Source organism: Neomonachus schauinslandi, chromosome 9 (assembly GCF_002201575.2).
Source record: "Neomonachus schauinslandi chromosome 9, ASM220157v2, whole genome shotgun sequence".
NCBI lineage: Eukaryota > Metazoa > Chordata > Mammalia > Carnivora > Phocidae > Neomonachus > Neomonachus schauinslandi.
In genome coordinates this window covers 89700781-89719914 of record NC_058411.1, presented here as the reverse complement: position 1 = coordinate 89719914, position 19134 = coordinate 89700781, and positions in this window count along the sequence as shown.

The following is a 19134-nucleotide window of genomic DNA, read 5'->3' as shown; positions in this document are numbered from 1 at the left end:
TGGGTCATTTCTCTTTTCTTTTTGATAAGGCTGGCCAGGGGTTTATCAATCTTGTTAATTCTTTCACAGAACCAGCTCCTAGTTTCGTTGATCTGTTCTACTGTTCTTTTAGTTTCTATTTCATTGATTTCTGCTCTGATCTTTATTATTTCTCTTCTCCTGCTGGGTTTAGGCTTTATTTGCTGTTCTTTCTGCAGCTCCTTTAGGTGTAGGGTTAGGTTGTGTACTTGAGACCTTTCTTGTTTCTTGAGAAAGGCTTGTATTGCTATATACTTTCCTCTTAGGACTGCCTTTGCTGCATCCCAAAGATTTTAAATAGTTGTGTTTTCATTTTCATTGGTTTCCATGTATTTTTTTAATTCTTCTTTAATTTCCTGGTTGACCCATTCATTCTTCAGTAAGATGCTCTTTAGCCTCCATGTATTTGAGTTCTTTCCAACTTTCCTCTTGTGATTGAGGTCTAGTTTCAAAGCATTGTGGTCTGAAAATAGGCAGGGAATGATCCCAATCTTTTGGTACCGGTTGAGACCTGATTTATGACCTAGGATGTGATCGATTCTGGAGAATGTTCCATGGGCACTAGAGAAGAATGTGTATTCTGTTGCTTTGGGGTGGAATGTTCTGAATAGGTCTGTGAAGTCCATTTGGTCCAGTGTGTCATTTAAAGTCTTTATTTCCTTGTTGATCTTTTGCTCAGACGATCTGTCCATTTCAGTGAGGGGGGTGTTAAAGTCCCCCACTATTATTGTATTGTTGTCAATGTGTTTCTTTGCTTTTGTTATTAATTGCCTTATATAATTGGCTGCTCCCATGTTAGGGGCATAGATATTTACAGTTGTTAGATCTTCTTGTTGGATAGACCCTTTAAGTAGGATATAATGTCCTTCCTCATCTCTTATTACAGTCTTTGGTTTAAAATCTAATTTGTCTGATATAAGGATTGCCACCCCAGTTTTCTTTTGGTGTCCATTAGCATGGTAAATGGTTTTCCACCCCCTCACTTTCAAGTGGGGGTGTCTTTGATTCTAAAATGAGTCTCTTGCAGACAGTATATCGATGGGTCTTGTTTTTTAATCCAGTCTGATAGCCTGTGTCTTTTGATTGGGGCATTTAGCCCATTTACATTCAGGGTAACTATTGAAAGATAGGAATTTAGTGCCATTGTATTGCCTGTAAGGTGACTGTTACCGTATATTGTCTGTGTTCCTTTCTGGTCTATGTTGCTTTTAGGGTCTCTCTTTGCTTAGAGGACCCCTCTCAAGATTTCTTGTAGGGCTGGTTTTGTGTTTGCAAATTCCTTTAGTTTTTGTTTGTCCTGGAAGCTTTTTATCTCTCCTTCAATTTTCAATGACAGCCTAGCTGGATAGAGTATTCTTGGCTGCATATTTTTCTCATTTAGTGCTCTGAATATATCCTGCCAGTCCTTTCTGGCCTGCCAGGTCTCTGTGGATAGGTCTGTTGCCAATCTAATGTTTCTACCCTTGTAGGTTACATATCTCTTCTCCTGAGCTGCTTTCAGGATTTTCTCTTTGTCTATGAGACTCGTAAGTTTTACTATTAGATGTCGGAGTGTTGACCTATTTTTATTGATTTTGAGAGGGGTTCTCTGTGCTTCCTGGATTTTCACGCCTGTTTCCTTCCCCAAATTAGGGAAGTTCTCTGCTATAATTTGCTCCATTATACCTTCTGCCCCTCTCCTCTTTCCTCTTCTTCTGCGATCCCAATTATTCTAATGTTGTTTCGTCTTATGGTATTGCTTATCTCTCGAATTCTGCCCTCGTGATCCAGTAGTTGTTTATCTCTCTTTTTCTCAGCTTCTTTATTTTCCATCATTTCATCTTCTATATTACTGATTCTCTCTTCTGCCTCATTTATTCTAGCAGTTAGCGCCCCCATTTTTGATTGCACCTCATTAATAGCCTTTTGATTTCTAGTTGGTTGGATTTTAGTTCTTTTACTTCTCCAGAAAGGGTTTCTCTAATAACTTCCATATTTTTTTCAAGCCCAGCTAGTATCTTTAAAGTGATGATTCTGAACTCTAGATCTGACATTGTACTAATGTCCATATTGAGTAGGTCCCTGGCAGTCAGTACTACCTCTTGTTCTTTTTGTTGAGGTGATTTTTTCCGTCTTGTCATTTTGTCCAGAGGAGAATAGATTAATGAGAGAACAAAATGTTAGCAGAGTAACCATGTCCCCAGAAAATATACTCTAAACAAATCAGAAAAGACCTGAAGCAGTGGGAAAAGAAACGGAAAGAGAGAAAAAAGAAAAAAAAGAAAAAGAAAAAGATAAGGCTAAAAACAAAAACAAACAAAACAACAACAACAAAAAATCAGAATGTGATCAAATATGATCAGGCTGGTATATAGATCAATGCCACACACTAGATTTTGGGTGTATTTTGGTCTTTTAGAAGAAAGTGCCTCCCAAAATTTTAAAGAAAGAAAAACTTATATATGTACAAAAATAAGGGTTGATATGATGAAGGGATGGAATATGACTGTAAAGATGGAAATTATAAAAAATTTTATAAAAGGAATTGATAAGAAGTTGTTTGAAAAAAGAAAGAAGAGGATTTAAAAAAAGAAAAAAAAAGGTGGGGGAGAGAATGTGATCAGGCAGGGGAATAGAAAAAACCATATACTAGAGATTTAGGGTATATTTTAATCTGTTAGAAGAAACTATCTCAAAATTTTAAAGAGAGAACTTATATATATATAAGCCAAAAATACAGGTAACTACTATGAAGGGATAGAATAGGACTCTAAAAATGAAAAATAAAAATGTTTTTTTAAAAAAAGGGATTGATAAGATATTGGTTGAAAAAGGGAAAAAGAAAAATTCAAATAAAGAAAAAAGAAAAAAAGACAGTTAAAAAAATTAACTTTGAAAGACTAAAGAATCGTGGTAAAAAAAACCATGAATTCTATGTGCAGTAGTCCCCTAGCGCTGGAGTTCTGCCGTTCTCATTGATCGGTAAACTTGGCCTTGGCTGGCTGTTCTCGCTGATCTTCTGGGGAGGGGCCTGTTGCTGTGGTTTCCAAATGTCTCTGCCGGAGGCGGAATTGCCCCGCCCTTGCCCCCTCCCAGCTAAGTAATCTGCTCGGGTTTGCTCTCCAGGGCTTTTGTTCCCTGCGAGCTTTCCCTATAGCTTTGGAGGCGGAGAGTGAAAATGGCGGCCTCCCAATCTCCACCCCGGAGGAGCCGAGAACTCGGGGCCCCGCTTCTCAGTGAACCCCCAGAGAAAAGCCGTCAGTCACTCCCGTCTCCCCGGTCTCCGGCTGCACTCCGTGCTCACCCGGCCTGTGACCGCGCATTTCTATCTCTGGCACCCGACCCCGGGTGGAGTCTCCAAACCCAGCAGATCCCTGCGGTGCACTCCCGCGCGGCTCCTCCCAGGGGAGGAAGGTGAGTCTCCCCGGATCTGCCGCTTGTTAGGTCCCTGCCGGAGGAGCAGTGGCCCGACTGTGCTGCGGATCACGGTTTATGGCAACCCCGAGCTGAGAGCCCGCGCCTGGGCTCCGCCTCTGTAGCCGGCTTCCCCGCTCCGATACCTGGGAGCTCTGCTGCACTCAGGCACCCCTGGTCTTTCTGTGACCCCGAGGGTCCTGAGACCACACTGTCCCGGAGGGTTCCACCCCCCGCTTAGCCACCGGAGTGACGTCCCTCGGCGGAGCAGACTTTTAAAAGTTCCGATTTTGTGCTCCGCGGCTCTATCACTTGCCAGAAGCGGCAGACGGAGGCCCCTCCCCCGCCATCTATCCTCCCGAATATTGCCTCGGATTCACTTCTCCGCACGTCCTACCTTCCAGAAAGTGGTCGCTTTTCTGATGAGAGAGTTGTTGCTCTTCTTTTCTTCGATCTCCTGTTGAGTTTGTAGGTGTTCAGAAAGGTTTGATCCCTATCCAGCTGAATTCCTGAGAGGAGACGAAATCCAGGTCTCCTACTCCTCTGCCATCTTGCTCCTGTTTTCCACTGGGTAGTTTTAATCTATTGCCTAATCCTTCTTTGCCTTTACTTTTTTTAGTTTTTTCTTTTTTTTTATTATGTTGTGTTAATCACCGTACATTACAGCATTAGTTTTTGATGTAGTGTTCCATGATTGTTTGCATATAACACCCAGTGCTCCATGCAGAACGTGCCCTCTTTAATACCCATCACCAGGCCAACCCATCCTCCCATCCCCCTCCCCTCTAGAACCCTCAGTTTTTCAGAGTTCATCATCTCTCATGGTTCATCTCCCCCTCCGATTCCCCCCTTCATTCTTCCTCTCCTGCTATATTTTTTCTTTTTTTTTTTTTTTAACATATTGCCTTTACTCTTATTTGAAAACAATTACTCTAACCCCTCTCCAAATACTTATCATAGAAATATTGTGAGGAATCATTTGACTTTCAAAATAATTCTGGAAATTGCTTTCAGTTACTATAAAAATTGCAGGGAAAGATTACATGCAAGACAAAATTACACAAGCATTTGTATGAGGGAATAAGCAAGGAAGTGTGTTTCAGTTCAAGAATTAATACTTTGGTTCAAATTGTAATAAAAGGGTACCATAGCTGCTGAAATCAAGAAAACAGTTCAGAGTCTTTTTTTCCCCCCCAGGAAATTCTGTGTGTTTTACTTTTGTTACTTTGTTTGGTTCTGAAAATGCACCCATTCACAAAACCTCTGGGCAATTGGACAAAACAGATTTACAATCCTTTGAAATGGGCCAGGACTCAAGTTGAAGTACAGTTGGCTAGACATTTAAAATGAGGAAATGGCTCACCTTCCTTCTCAACCTGAAGTTACCAAGTAAAATCTTCCGAATTCTCAAGAGAAAGAAGATGCCTCTGACTCATATTCCATTTGCTTTTAAGTCTTGCTCAAAGTATTTTTTTCAAGTGGAAAAAGAATGAAAGAAACATTAAAACTCAAGGAACTAATTGTGTGTGGCAGGAACACAGCTGTGGAATCTCCTGGCTACAACTGTATAAAAATTAAAAGAAAAAAACCACCCTTATTTACTTAATGCCTTAATTTGAAGATGAAGGTAGGGTGTTAAAGAATGGTGGGACTGAGGTGCTCCTTCAGAGAGATGGCTTTTTCACTCTGTCTCAAACACATTTGAAAGATTGCAAAACCTTCCCCTAGAGCCACTTTGAATGTTGGAGAATATGCCCCTTCAAATCTCTCTGTCAATGGAAATTTAATACCACCCCCCCCTCCAAAGTGCTAGCTCTCCATATAGAAGATAAAAATGTTCACAGAACCCTTTCATAGTGTAGGAGTTTGGCTGGTTTTGCCTTGCTTTAGGATCAACACAATCCTGAAAATCTTCCCTCAATAATTCGTTCAGGTAAGTAGAATTCTCTCTTGCCACAACAACTAACTCATCTAAGGCCAAGAATTCTGGGGCATGAAAAAACATAAAAATTAAAATACTGGGTATACCATCTAGCTCAACTCTTTGATTTTCAAGATGAGGTAGCCAAGGCTCAGAGGTGGAAGTGCACACTGAAACTTATCCTGAGGTTCCTTCTGCAGGTAGTAGAGAACAGCCTCACACCCAGGTCTCACTCCAGGTCTTGCCCATCCTCTTGCTGCAATGATGAGGGAACAGTGAATGCCTCTCTCTGTAGGTATCACTAGAATCCTTGCCTGGTTGACTGAGTCTGAGAAGAAGAGTTGGCAGGGGGTTGGCGGTCCTTAAGTCCACCCCTTTCCATCCACACCCCTCTGACCTATAGATCCTAAAATAACGGGGGATTCTGGGTAAGGCTTTCGAGCAAATGGTAACTAAAAGGGCAAGGTGAGGAATCAAGGCCTGGCACTCCCAAAGACAACTCTAAGTGGTATGGCATTTGCACTCCCCACCCCAACTTCATTTTTTCTTTGCTTTTGAAAATGTTTTCTTTTAGAGCACCTGGCTGGCTCAGTCAGTTAAGCATCTGACTCTTGATTTTGGCTCAGGTTATGATCTCAGAGTTCTGAGATCAAGCCCCATGGTGGGCTTTGAACTCAGCAGGGAGTCTGCTTGAGATTCTCTCTCCCTCAGCGCACTTGCCCACCCCACCGTGCACTTGTGCCATTCTTTCTCCCCCCTCCCCTCTTCCCTCTCCTCCTCCCCCTTCCCTCTCCCCCTTCCCCCTCCCCTCCCTCCCCATCTCTCCCCTTTTCTCTCTCTCCCCCTTCTCCCCCTCCCCCTCCCCATCTCCTGCTCTCCCTCTCCCTAATAAATCCTTTTTTTAAAAAAAGAAAAGGTCTTCTTTTGAGCAAGACTTAAAGGCAAACATGAGAGGAGTCAGAGGCATCTTTCTCTTGAGAATTTGGAAGGTTTCACTTAGCATCCTCAGGTGGAGGTGAAAGGTAAGCATCTTCCTCACTACATTCTCACATGTCTAGCCAACTCTTCTTTAGCTTGAGTCCTGGCCCATTTCAGACGCCCCTGGTTATATATCCATTTTGCCTGACTGCGCAGAGGTTTTACGAATGGACGTATTTTCAGAACCATAATTCTAGAGAAGTGCACAAACTTTAATGTGCATAGAAATCACCAGGAGGACTTGATAATACAGATTGCTAGGCTCTATGCCTAGTTTCTAATTCAACAGGTCTGGGGTGAAACAAGTTCTAGCAACTTCCCAGGTGATGATTCTGACAATCCCAGGGTTTCAGACTAATGGGAGCAATGGGACCCAGGCTTAGATGTGCTTTTATTCACCTCACCTGCTATTATAGCTCTGATAAAGCCCTTTTTGCCCTCAGAGAGAGAGAGAGATGGTGACCATGATGGGCATTGCCATCTCACATGAACCTTGCTTTTATTCCTAACTCTTCAGCAATTATTTTAGACTTGGTTTTAGGATCCTTACTTATCCTCACCCATAAATGACCACAAAATCGTATGGGTTCTGAATCTACAGAGGCTTTCCCTTCCTCTCCAGCCTCTTTCTTGCCTCCTTGATTCAGGTTAACATTATCTCTCACCCAGAATTCTGTAGCAACTTCCTATTTGGTCTCCTCTTTCACTCCACCAAGAGAGAAAATTTTCTGAAACAGAAATCTGATCCTAAAACTGTGCTGCTCAGAATTGCTCCAGTGTTCCTCTGACTTGCAGGAGACTGTCAGAGGGGTACTGATGTCTCAGGAACATTTATTGTCCCTTTCTATCATCCCCTTCCTTCAATCACACCAACACTCATAACATTCTAGACCAGTTGGAAGAATAAGGAAGAGGTTAAATTAGTCAAGCTCCTTCTACTTAAAATTGCTACCTTTCATTTTAGTTTCATGAGCATGTATGGGTACCTACTGTTAGCAATGCTTTGTTCTTTTCACTAATCCTCACACAAAGCAGGTGGGGAAGAAAGAATGAGACACAGAGTTAAGCAGCTACCAAAGGTTATACCCAGCTAGTTAGACAACAAATTTGGAAGAGAAAACAGGTCTCTGTTCAGGTTTCTTACCAGTGAACCTCACAACGGTCTTCGTTTGTTTTTCAAATATATGATTTAGGCCAAAGAAGTTAAATGAACAAGCCCTAACTCCAGGCACTCCTAATTAGAAACCTGGTTCTGCCATGAGATAACCATGAGTGAGTTTCTTACCCTTTTCAGCCTTCATTTCCTTATCTTGAATTAAGCTTAGTTGGCTTTTATTCTTCCTCCTAGAATCTCCCTCTGGATAGCAGCATTCTAAAAGGACCTCTGTGATCACTGCCTCCTGGTATCCATGCCTTCACCAAACCTTCTTGCCCAAACGCTGAGCAGGACTTGCACCTGGCTTCTAACTAATAGGATATGGCAACGGTCACGTGATATCTCTCCGGTGATTGTGTTGTGTTATAAAAGGATTTTGCAGGTGAAAGTAAGGTTCCTAATCAGTTTGACTTTGAGTTAATCAAGAGGAGATTATCCTAGATCGGCTTACCATAATCAGGTAGTCCTTTACAAGAGGGCTTATTCTTTTCCTACGCTTACAGTCTCCAGACAGTAGAGATTCTCTTTTCTTGCTGGCCCTGAAGAAGCAAGTTGTCATGAGCTCCACAGATATAAGGAAATAAATTCTTCCAACATCCACATGAATTTGCAAGAGGACCTCTAAGTCTCAGATGAGACTGCAGCCCCCTTGAATGCTGTCTTGTGAGACCCTAAGCAGAGAAGCCAGCTAAGCTTCTGACCCATGCAAACTGTGAGATAATAAATGCATGTTGTTTTGAGCTGTGCTAAATTTGCATTAATTTGTTATACAGCAGTAATTAATATATCCCCTTTTATCTGTAATTTTACTATCAACTCACCTTATTAAAAAAGGGGAGTAGCACCTGTGTGGCTTCATCGGTTAAGCATCTGCCTTCGGCTCACGTCATGATCTCGGGGTCCTGGGATCGAGGCTCACGACGGGCTCCCTGCTCAGCGGGGAGTCTGCTTCTCCCTCTCCCTCTGCTGCTCTCCCTGCTTGTTCTCTCTCTCTGACAAATAAATAAAAAATCTTAAAAAAAAAAAGAGGGGAGGTAGGGTACAAGGACCAAAGAGCAAACTCTATAGACAACGTGGAGTTGGTTTAGGAACAACCACATCTTTACCCATCCCTAATCTTAGATAGGCAGAATGGCTCTTATCAGTGCTGCTTTGAGAAACAGGATGAGGTACCCTGAAGGGGTGTAGCTAACTAGAGGGCAGAGGAGTATGAGACTGGACTAGAGGACATTCTTCCTCTTCTACTTTTCCCATAATTCTGCATTTCTCTAGAACTCCAGAAGCAAAGAACTGTGCCAAGTAAAGAGGGCAGAGCTAGCTCTGCTTCCCAGGCCCTCGGCAGCTGGGAGAGGGCACAGCAGCAATCACTCAAGTACTCAGGGCTCCGGAGGGCCTAGTAGGTAGAGCGCTCTGGGCTGGGCTCTGTGGGGCTTAGAGACACGAAGTGCCATGCTGTGCTCTATCTTGCCCTTTAAGGCCTAGGACACTGGTGGGGAAGACAGTGTTAATATATGGGGAAAGTTAAGGAGCAAAGAATGCTGTATCAAGGGATTGGTACAGGCAGTAATTGCATGGGGCAGAGAAAAGGAGCTGGATTTGAAGACACAACACCCGCAGTCATAGTTTGATTCTGCCACGAATTGTTTCAGTACTATAGGCCTTCACAGCACCTCTTTGGATGCTAGTTCCTCGACTCTAACATGAGGGGCAGTAGTTTCTAATTTCTTCAGAAGTATACTGCCTTTCTTCAGTGAAATACAGAAAACACATGAAAAGAAGAGGTGTTGTGGTTAAAGCAGAGGAGCCAGCATAAAAAAACCACTGCAGGGGTGAGTGCCTTCTGCCTCAGATATCTTGTAGTGCTACAGTTCTCTGGCAGAGGCTCGCAGGGGTATGGATCGGGAGGATGCATGCTGGTTTAAGCACCTTGCCACTTTAATAGGGACCTCACAAGCATGAAAGAATTGGTGGGGAGAGGGCGTGAGCCTTCTACACCTGCAAGGCCTCTGAGGCACGCATGGAGAACAGACACACGTGTCTCACTTCTAGCCATTCTTCCACTTAGAGCTGGTCAGCTAGAACTTTTTCTGATGCTCCAAAGACTGCTCTGTTCTGAATCCCAGCTAGAAAGATTGAACTGTATGAGTCTCATTCTCATTTCATGAACAGTTCCAGAAAGGTCAGTTTGTCATTTCGACTTCACGATGCATCAAACAGAAACTCCCACCCCACCCACACTTCCATCCCCAATACTTGGTTTCACAATTTGTCCAGATACTACAAATCCTCACCCCACCCCCCAACTCTCGAAGCCAGGATTATAAACACAGACAATAGAAAAAAAAAAAACCTCTCTCCAGACCTTGTAGTTTGGGCCCTGGCCAATTCCTTGCATAAGAGCTTTTGTACTTGTGTGTCTATAAGCTGTCTCAGATGGCTTCTTGTAGGGTGTAGAGACAACACTATTAAACAGAAAGGATGTTCATTTTTTTCATCCAGTGCATTTACTGCACACCTACCATGTGCCTGGTGCTGTTCTAGACACTGTGGGTACAGCAGTGAACTAGATAGACATCATTTCTACCCTCATGGAGCTTGCATTCTGTAGAGGAAGAGAAGAAATGAAAAATAGTTGTGTGTAGTAGACATAAACAAGATAATTTAGAGTAAGGCCACTGAAAGAAATAAGCAAGGAGATGGGATAAATTGGAATTGAATTAGGTGGGAGAAATACCTTTGGTAGGGGCATTCCAGAAAGGCTTCCCTGAGGATGCAGCACTAAGCTGAAACCTTGAGGCTGAGAAGAAGCCAGTCAAGCTAGGATTGCAGAGAAACATTTCTAAGAAAGAAGTGATAGCAAAATCAAAGGCCCTGAATCAGAAGAGGGCTCAGCCTGCTCAAAGAATGGAAAGGCCAGTCTGGCTGCAATGAGGGGAAGGCTGGGAGGGTGGCATGCCTTTCCAATGGGTCCAGCTCTCTTCTGAAAAACTTAACTGGAGCGGGAAGGTGTGGGTTGAGCCCTGGCTCTGTGACTCCTACTCTTTGGAGTGTGTAAGAGTCAGTACATTTTCCCAAGTTCCTGAATCAGCCACAGCAGGGATAACCTGACCCCAGCCCATGCAGGCTTGTTCTTCTGACCATGGCAATGATTAGATTGAATTGTGTCAGTGTCTTAGCTTGGGCCCTCTGAGATGGAGATCTGAATGCAGGAAGTTAAGTGGAAGGCACACTTAGGTACACTCTCCCTGTGAGGGAATGAAGCAAGCAAGGTTTGGTGAATCAATTGCAAGAAGGGCTACAGCCAGTCCCACAAGGTGCTCTGAAGCTGGGAAAACCTTTCAGTTATTTCAAACTGAAGTACAGACACTAAGCCTTTTATCCCTATGTTGACTAGTCATCAGATATGGGCTGTGTCCCTAGGTAGGGAATGTCTTTGGATGACACAGCTCCTTTCCACTAAGGGCAAGGCCCAGAGAGGGACTTGGCTGTGAGTCCTCACAGGAAACACTCCCAGCACTGGGAGAATGAGTATGCAGCAGGCACTGGTTGGCACACCATAGCATTCACTACCCTCAGAGAGGTTCTGGCTGACCCAAAAGCAAACAGCCATTATTGAGACTTAAGTCCCACTGAGATTTCTCTGCAGCTCAGATCATGCCTCTTGAGAGGAGACCATTTTGCTATTTTCCATGGGAAAATTTTATTTTAAAGTTTTTCTGAGATTACTTAGAAGTGTTTCTATATTTAAGGTGTTCTGGTAGGTAGGCCTCTAGGCAAATAGCTTCTATAAGGGTGAAATAAATGCATTGCAAAAGATAATGTGTTTCTGGTTGCTTATTTGCTATCTAGGATTTCTCACAAAAGCTATGCTCCTGGCCCTTGCTTTGCTGGATGGGTTTCATAGCAGAGACATTTGAAGTCCACAAAATCTAGTTCCTGGCACTCCAAGGGCAGATTAGAGCAACTCTAAGGGAGGGCTTCAGATTCTTCTGTGTGTGGCAGCTCATGTATGTCTCTGTTCAAATCCAATGTCATGCTGTCACTGGGCAGTGTTGGTCAAGTACAGGACCAACATTGGGGGATAGGGGATGATAGGGTACATGGTGCTACATTTGACAGGGTGGTTCAGAAGGGCCTCTGGGATGAAGAAAGTGATATTTGAGCTTAGACCTGAATAAATGAAGGAGTGAGTCATGTATATTCCTGAAAGTAGAAAGTTCCAGAGAAAGGGAAGAAAATGTGCAATGTCCTGAGGCTGGAGAATGTTCAAGTTACAGTAAGGTCAGTGCATCTGGGGCACAGTGGGTAAAGGAGGAGAGTCAGAGGGTTGGTGGGAGCTAGATTGCATGGGGCCAGGAAAGCAGACCATGGAAAGGATTTGGGATTATTACTATTCTTTTGTGACATGGGAAATCATTAGAGTTCTGAACAAGGAGTGATATGACCTGATACTATGTTTTAAAAGGCACATTCAGAAAACAGACAGTAGGAGGGAAGGGTAGGCAGAGCACAAGTGGGAAGCTAGGATGTGGTAAATAGGATGTGATAAGAAGATGGTGGAGACCAGTATCTGTGGAGGTGGTGAGAACTGGTTGTATCCTGGAAAAACCTTGGAAGTAGAATTGGCTGATGATTTGGCCATAGGTGTGAGAGGAGACTCAAGGATGGCTCCAGCTCCAAATGCACCCCCTTTTCACTCCCCCACCTCCACTTTGCTTTACTACCCTTTTCTAGCCCTAAGGACTCTCACATTTACTTACCCAAGTGCTGCAGTGTGACCTCTGTCTCCCACCCCAGGCCCGCCCTCTCTGATGGTCCTCATACTCTACTTCTAAATGCCCTTTTATATTCCAGACTTTTCTACATGGTGTCCTTGTCTATGAATTCCCTGCAATAGTCACTGATCAACTAGTTTGCAAAAGTAACTGAAGACCAAGATGCTAATTTGAAAATGTCATTCACCCCTACCACCAACACCCCATACATTCCCATTTTTAGCCTATCACCCCTGCCTTATCTCACAGTCATGAGCAATGCAGGAATTTTAGGTACTTTAGAGTTAATGGTGAGTGATGTGAGGCATGGGGGCCTTTTCTAACAGGAGCTACTTCATTGATTTTATCCTCACAGCAATCTGATCAGTGTTTTTATTCCCATATTTCAGACAGAAGGACTGAGGTTCCAAGTTCCTGGGTTGAAGACATGGCTGGTAAGTAACAATTGGGATCCAACCCAAACTGCCTGATACCAGGGTCCAAGCTCTTCCCTCCACCCCATTCCCTGGTGAAGCACAAGGGTGTGCAATTAATTTCTGGGTCATAAGGAGATGGAAAATGGGCCTGCTCTCCAGCTGTGGCATTCCTATTATTTTCAAGGTTCAGCACAAGAGAGAACTCAAAATGCTATCTGGTAAGTAGTTCTCATGTTTTTAGTATTTGTTTCTAGTGTTCAGGACAGTTTTATGAATGACTCTTACTTCAGAGCTATACTCTGCCAATTTGCTAAAACTCCAAATTGCCTGCTTTATATTCTAGAAGACCCACATGTATTTATGAGCACAAGCTCTATGTCATTTTCAGTCCCCTGAAATAGTCTGATAGTAGGTTGGTGGTAAAATAAAGTCAGAAGTTGAAGTTGGGAATTTTTTTTCATAGATACCTTGAAAGGTGTTGTTTACCATTTCCTGACAAGAGCTTGGGACCTGCTCACATCTGTCTCACCACATGTAATGTTACTGTACCACAGTAGGTCTATGCTGAGTCTCCTTATCCTTCACCTCTGTCTACAAGTTCAGGGAAGGAATGAACCATTAATAACCAACCCTGTCAATTTGATAGATCATGTCAACTTCTTTATTTGGGCCTATAAACAGAAAATCAGACCTGTGGTTTCCTGCTGCCCATCTGGATTTCCAAACTGGCTTTCAGCCATGAACTTTATTCTTCCTGATTAGAAACAGAGACATTGTGGGGAAGGGAGATGGGGAGAGAGGAAGGAAATAGTAATGAATCTTATCAAGGCAACTTGCAACCCTGGGATTGTGTCATTCAACTAGAGTGTGTTTATACAGGTAAGCAGACCAGCTGGTATCTGTTTCCTTTCCTTGGAAAATCTTTGTGTCACAGCTAGTTTTCGTATAATACTAAGATTTACTCATTAACTTACATTGGTAGTCATTTACCTCTTAGAAGAAGCATAGCACTACAGATCTATATTAAATTTTTTAGATATTTAGAAGATAATCTTATGTTTTGTAAGAGTAACTTTTAAGTTTATGTATTCTGCTATTAAACTTCAGCAAGCAATCAAGCAGCTATACAAGAATAGTAGCTGTAACTTGTTTAGGGGCTACTAGCACTCAAATTAATTGATTTTAAAAAGTAGTAATAAATTTAAAAGTATTACATAATTTTCTAAAAGTCACAAATAAAATATCATCATTTATGTTTTATTTCCCCAGGCTGTTTTTTAAAAAAGTCATGCATGGGCATTTAATGAGGTTTGCTAAAAAGTAGAATAGCAAAAAGGAATTACCATGTATTCAACCACACCATCTGTTATTACCATTTATAACAAGACTGATTGATGTGCTAGGCACTTTACATCTGTTATCATGTTTAAATATCTGAATAAGTCCAGTGTCCTGAAAAAGCAATATTATCAGTGGATTGCATGGTAGAGAGTCTGCAACAATTACATTTTCAGTTTTATTTTGCTCAATCTTAAAATTAGTTTGCAATTCTGAACATAGTTAAAGCTTATAATGGGCACATTGTCCTCAAGCTTAGAGTTATCATCTTTCTTTTATTTAGTCAATAAACAGTGTTTATTGAGCAACTACAATGTAATAAAGTTTGGCATGAATCAGATACAAATTTAATTCTAATAAAATTATAATCAAATGTAATTTAAATCAAAACATTTTGTGGAACAAACCCTTTCATGGAACTTTCATATGGTGATTTAAAATTTTGGTGGAAAAGCACAAATAGCAAATAATTGCCAGGGCTATTTTGCAAAAAGAGAACAAAGTAAGGAGTCTCCATTTAACATATACCGGACTTACAATACAGAGATAAGTAGATGAATGGATCATAACAGAAAGTCCAGAAACAAACTTACACATATACAGAGCTATAGATAGATAGATAGATAGATAGATAGATAGATAGATAGATAGATAGAAGATAGATAAAGAGATAGATAGATAGCTAATAGATAGATAGATGATTGATAGATAGATAGATATATGTATTTTAAAAATATCTTTAAAGTCCTTTGAAGTGGATGAAACACTCAGGTTTAACACAGCCATATGACTGAGTTCTGACCAATGGAATGTGTAAAGATGGCTCCCCAAACCTGGCCCATGAAACCTCCCTTGTAATATTCCATGTTCTTTTTTTCCCTGGCCTGCTAGACAGATGTAGAAAATCTAGTGGAGGGGGGCCGGGAGCAAGATGGCAGAGGAGTAGGAGACCTGGATTTCGTCTGGTCTCAGGAATTCAGCTGGATAGGGATCAAACCATTCTGAACACCTACAAACTCAACAGGAGATCGAAGAAAAGGATAGCAACAACTCTCTGAACAGAAAAGCGACCACTTTCTGGAAGGTAGGATGTGCGGAGAAGTGAATCCAGGTGATATTCGGGAGGATAGACGGTGGGGGAGGGGCCTCCGTTGGCCGCTTCTGGCAAGTGATAGAGCCACAGAGCACAAAATCGGAACTTTAGAAGTCGGCTCCACTCAGGGACGTCGCTGCAATGGCTAAGCGGGGGTGGAACCCTCATGGGACAGTATGGTCTCAGGACCCTCGGGGTCACAGGAAGACAGAGGGTGCCTGAGTGTGGCAGAGCTCCCAGGTATTGGACCGGAGAAGCCAGCTGCAGAGAGGGAGCCGAGGAGTGGGCTCTCAGCTCGGGGTTGCCATAAACCATGATCCGCGGCACAGTCGGGCCACTGCTCCTCCAGCAGGGACCCAACAAGGGGCATATCTGGGGAGACTCCCCTTTCTCCCCGGGAAGGAGTGGCTCGGGAGTGCACCACAGGGATCTGCTGGGTTTGGAGACTCCACACCAAGTCAGGTGCCAGAGATAGAAACGCTCAGTCACAGGCCGGGTGAGCACGGAGTGCGGCTGGAGACCGGGGAGACGGGAGTGATTGACTGCTTTTCTCTGGGGGCACACTGAGGAGTGGAGCCCCGAGTTCTTGGCTCCTCCGGGCAGAGATTGGGAGGCCGCTGTTTTCACTCTCCTCCAAAGCTATGCGGAAAGCTTGCAGGGAACAAAAGCTCCCGAGAGCAAACCCGAGCTGATTACTTAGCCTGGACCAGCAAGGGCAGGGCAATTCTGCCTCCAGCAAAGACATTTGGGAACCACGGCAACAGGCCCCTCCCCCAGAAGATCAGCAAGAACAGCCAGCCAAGACCAAGTTTACCGATCAATGAGAACAGCAGAACTCCAGCGCTAGGGGAATACTACACATAGAATTCATGGCTTTTTTACCATGATTCTTTAGTCTTTCAAAGTTAATTTTTTTTAACTGTCCTTTTTCTTTTTTTTGAATTTTTCTTTTTCCCTTTTTCAACCAACATCTTATCAATCCCTTTTTTATTTTTTATTTATTTATTTATTTTTTTTTTTTTAAAGATTTTATTTATTTATTTGAGAGAGAGAGAATGAGAGACAGAGAGCATGAGAGGGAAGAGGGCAGAGGGAGAAGCAGACCCCCCGCTGAGCAGGGAGCCCGATGCGGGACTCGATCCCGGGACTCCAGGATCATGACCTGAGCCGAAGGCAGTCGCTTAACCAACTGAGCCATCCAGGCGCCCCTCAATCCCTTTTTTAAAAAACATTTTTAATTTTCATTTTTAGAGTCATATTCTATCCCTTCATAGTAGTTACCCTTATTTTTGGCATATATGTATATATAAGTTGTTCTCTCTTTAAAATTTTGAGATACAGTGTCCTCTAACAGATAAAATATACCCTAAATCTCTAGTGTATGGCGTTGTTCTAGTCTCCTGCCTGATCACATTCTCTCCCTTTTTTTCTTTTTTTTTTTAAATCCTCTTCTTTCTTTTTTCAAACAACTTCTTATCAATTCCTTTTATAAAATTTTTTATAATTTTCATCTTTACAGTCATATTCCATCCCTTCATCATATCAACCCTTATTTTTGTACATATATAAGTTTTTCTTTCTTTAAGATTTTGGAGGCACTTTCTTCTAATAGACCAAAATACACCCCAAATCTAGTGTGTGTCACTGACCTATGCACCAGCCTGATCATATTTGATCATATTCTGTTTTTTTTGTTTTGTTCTGTTTTTGTTTGTTTTTATCTTTTTCTTTTTCTTTCTTTTTTCTTTTTCTTTTTCTTTCTTTCCCTTTCTTTTCCCCCAGCTTCAGGTCTTTTCTGATTTGTTTAGAGTATATTTTCTGGGGACATTGTTACCCTGTTAGCATTTTGTTCTCTCATTCACCTATTCTCCTCTGGACAAAATGACAAGATGAAAAAAATCACCTCAACAAAAAGAACAAGAGGTAGTACCAACTGCCAGGGACCTACTCAATACGGACATTAGTACAATGTCAGATCTAGAGTTCAGAATCATCACTTTGAAGATACTAGCTGGGCTTGAAAAAAGCATGGAAGTTATTAGAGAAACGCTTTCTGGAGAAATAAAAGAACTAAAGTCTAACCAAGTCGAAATCAAAAAGGCTATTATTGAGGTGCAATCAAAAATGGAGGCGCTAACTGCTAGGATAAATGAGGCAGAAGAGAGAATCAGTGATATAGAAGACCAAATGATGGAAAATAAAGAAGCTGAGAAAAAGAGAGATAAACAACTACTGTATCATGAGGGCAGAATTCGAGAGATAAGCGATACTATAAGATGAAACAACATTAGAATAATTGGGATCCCAGAAGAAGAAGAAAGAGAGAGGGGGGCAGAAGGTATATTGGAGCAAATTATAGCAGAGAACTTCCCTAATTTGGGGAAGGAAACAGGCATCAAAATCCAGGAGGCACAGAGAACCCCTCTCAAAATCAATAAAAATAGGTCAACACCCTGACATCTAATAGTAAGACTTACAAGTCTCAGAAACAAAGAGAAAATCCTGAGAGAAGCTCGGGAGAAGAGATCTGTAACCTACAAGGGTAGAAACATTAGATTGGCAACAGACCTATCCACAGAGACCTGGCAGGCCAGAAAGGAATGGCATGATATATTCAGAGCACTAAATGAGAACAATATGCAGCCAAGAATACTATATCCAGCTAGGCTGTCACTGAAAATGGAGAGATAAAAAGCTTCCAGGACAAACAAAAACTAAAGGAATTTGCAAACACAAAACCAGCCCTACAAGAAATATTGAAAGGGGTCCTCTAAGCAGAGAGAGAGCCTAAAAGTAACATAGACCAGAAAGGAACACAGACAATATACGGTAACAGTCACCTTACAGGCAATACAATGGCACTAAATTCATATCTTTCAATAGTTACCCTGAATGTGAATGGGGTAAATTCCCCAATCAAAAGACACAGGCTGGGCGCCTGGGTGGCTCAGATGGTTAAGCGTCTGCCTTCGGCTGAGGTCATGATCCCAGGGTCCTGGGATCGAGTTCCACATCGGGCTCCCGGCTCGGCGGGGAGCCTGCTTCTCCCTCTGACCCTCGCCCCTCTCATGCTGTTTCTCCCTCACTCGCGCTCTAAAAAAAAATAAATAAAATCTTTAAAAAAAAAAAAGACACAGGCTATCAGACTGGATTAAAAAACAAGACCCATCAATATGCCGTCTGCAAGAGACTCATTTTAGACCCAAAGACACCCCCAGATTGAAAGTGAGGGGTGGAAAACCATTTACCATGCTAATGGACACCAAAAGAAAGCTGGGGTGGCAATCCTTATATCAGACAAATCAGATTTTAAACCAAAGACTGTAATAAGAGATGAGGAAGGACACTATATCCTACTTAAAGGGTCTATCCAACAAGAAGATCTAACAACTGTAAATATCTATGCCCCTAACATGGGAGCGGCCAATTATATAAGGCAATTAATAACAAAAGCAAAGAAACACATTGACAACAATACAATAATAGTGGGGGACTTTAACACCCCCCTCACTGAAATGGACAGATCATCTAAGCAAAAGATCAACAAGGAAATAAAGACTTTAAATGACACACTGGACCAAATGGACTTCACAGACATATTCAGAACATTCCATCCCAAAGCAACAGAATACACATTCTTCTCTAGTGCCCATGGAACATTCTCCAGAATAGATCACATCCTAGGTCACAAATCAGGTCTCAACTGGTACCTAAAGATTGGGATCATTCCCTGCATATTTTCGGACCACAATGCTTTGAAACTAGAACTCAATCGCAAGAGGAAAGTTGGAAAGAACTCAAATACATGGAGGCTAAAGAGCATCCTACTGAAGAATGAATGGGTCAACCAGGAAATTAAAGAAGAATTAAAAAAATTCATGGAAACTAATGAAAATGAAAACACAACTGTTCAAAATCTTTGGGATGCAGCAAGGGAAGTCCTAAGAGGAAAGTATACAGCAATACAAGCCTTTCTCAAGAAACAAGAAAGGTCTCAAATACACAACCTAACCCTACACCTAAAGGAGCTGCAGAAAGAACAGCAA